Here is a 2109-nt window from a genome sequence, read left to right on the forward strand (position 1 = left end):
GAAAGCAAATACAAGCCATGATAGAAAGGAAGGAAGAAAGGCAGATCAAAGAACAAAATATAAAACATAATGACAGGCGCACACTCCGCCGCTGGCTCATATGGCTCATACTGTGCTTCTTCCCACCGCTCTGTCGCCCTGTCCTTCGCTGAATGCACTCCTCATTGACAATGGCTCCAGCATGTGCAAAGCTGACTTTGCTGGCAACGACTCCCCCAGGGCCATGTTCCCTTCCATTGTAGGGCACCCCGACACCAGGGTGACATGGTGAGGCATGGGCCGGGAGAACTCCTATGTGGGTGACGAGACCCAGAGCAAGAGGGGTATTCCTGACCCTGAAGTACCCAATCGAGCACAGCATTGTCACCAACTGGGATGACATGGAGAAGACCTGGCACCACACCTTCTACAATGAGCTGCGTGTGGTCCCTGAGGAGCACCCGGTGCTTCTGACCCAGGCCCCCCTGAACCCCAAAGCTAACTGAGAGAAGATGATGCAGATAATGTTTGAAACCTTCAATACCCCAGCCATGTACGTGGCCATTCTGGTGGTGCTGTCCTTGTATGTATCTGGGCACACCACTGGCATTGTCATGGACTCTGGTGACGGGGTCACATACACAGTGCCCATCTATGAGGGCTATGCCCTTACCCACACCATCTTGCCTCTGGACCTGGCTGGCAGGGACCTGACAGACTACCTCATGAAGATCCTGACTGAACGGGGCTACAGCTTTACCACCACTGCTGAGAGGGAAATTTTCGTGACATAAAGGAGAAGCTGTGCTATGTTGCCCTGGATTTTGAGCAAGAAATGGCTACTGCTGCATCATCTTACTCCTTGGAGAAGAGTTATGAACTGCATGATGGGCAGGTGATCACCATCGGCAATGAGTAGTTCCGGTGTCCGGAGGTACTGTTCTACCCTTCCTATCTGGGCACGGAGTCCTGTGGCATCCACGAGACCACCTCAACTCCATCATGAAGTGTGATGTGAACATCCGCAAAGACTTGTATGCCAATACTGTGCTGTTTGGTGGTACCACCATGTACCCAGGCATTGCTGACAGGATGCAGAAAGAGATCACAGCCCTAGCACCCAGCACAATGAAGATTAAAATCATTGTTCCCCCTGAGAGCAAGTACTCGGTCTGGACTGGTGGCTCCATCTGACCTCACGGTCCACCTTCCAGCAGATGTGGATCGGCAAGCAGGACTACGATGAGTTGGGCCTCTCCATCGTCCACCGCAAATACTTCTAGATTGAATGAGCAGGTGCCAGGAATCTGCTGCGTGAGCGGATTCTGAAGTATCGATTTGCGCTGGCAAATGTACACAACCTCATGCTAGCCTCATGAAACTGGAATAAGCCTTGGAAAAGAAGTTTGTCCTTGAAGCTTGTTTCTGATATCAGCACTGGATCGTAGAGCTTGTTGCTGATTTTTGACCTTGTATTCAAGTTAACTGTTCCCTTGGTACATGTTTACCCTGTGCATATTTTGATTTAGTCCTTAGTCCATGTGGCTCGGTCACCTGGTGGCTGGGGAGAGCACACTGTGGAAGAGAAGTCCCCAGCTTAGTGGATCTCTGTGAGCCCCACGTAGTGATCTGTGCAGGGTATTAACCAACAGCAGACTTCCAGGATTTCCCGAGGCTGGCAAGGGTTCCTAGACCAGTTACCAGTGCTTCTTGCCAGTCTAACAGATTGGGAAAGTCCGAGCCTTAGGACCCAGCTTCCCTTCTGTTTTTTTTTCCGTCCTGATCTCCATGGGGTGTTACTTGTCTTAAGTTGGGAACATTTGCATCAGACACCTATAAATGTATTTATCCTTTTCATTTATGTAAGGTCTTTGGTACTCAATTCTTTAAGAAATGACAACTTTTGGTTTTCTACTGTTCAGTGAGAACATTAGGTCCCAGCAACACGTCATTGTGTAAAGAAAAATGAAAGTGCTTCAGAAAAACAAAACAAAACAAAACTATAATGACAGGAAGATAGAATAAAACACCAAAAAGAAAGGCAGATAAAAATAAAGATGGGTCGGTCTGTCTGGGCTGGGGTCCAGAGCAGACCTTGGGCGCAAGCTCCACAGCCAGTCCCACAACACC

At 49.1% G+C, this 2109-nt stretch overlaps 1 pseudogene; it reads left to right on the forward strand.

The window, feature by feature from the left end:
* Window positions 1-259: 259 nt before the first annotated feature.
* Window positions 260-1262, forward strand: LOC116090917 (annotated as a pseudogene).
* The last annotated feature ends 847 nt before the right edge of the window (window positions 1263-2109 follow it).

Source organism: Mastomys coucha, unplaced genomic scaffold (assembly GCF_008632895.1).
Source record: "Mastomys coucha isolate ucsf_1 unplaced genomic scaffold, UCSF_Mcou_1 pScaffold15, whole genome shotgun sequence".
NCBI classification, from domain to species: domain Eukaryota; kingdom Metazoa; phylum Chordata; class Mammalia; order Rodentia; family Muridae; genus Mastomys; species Mastomys coucha.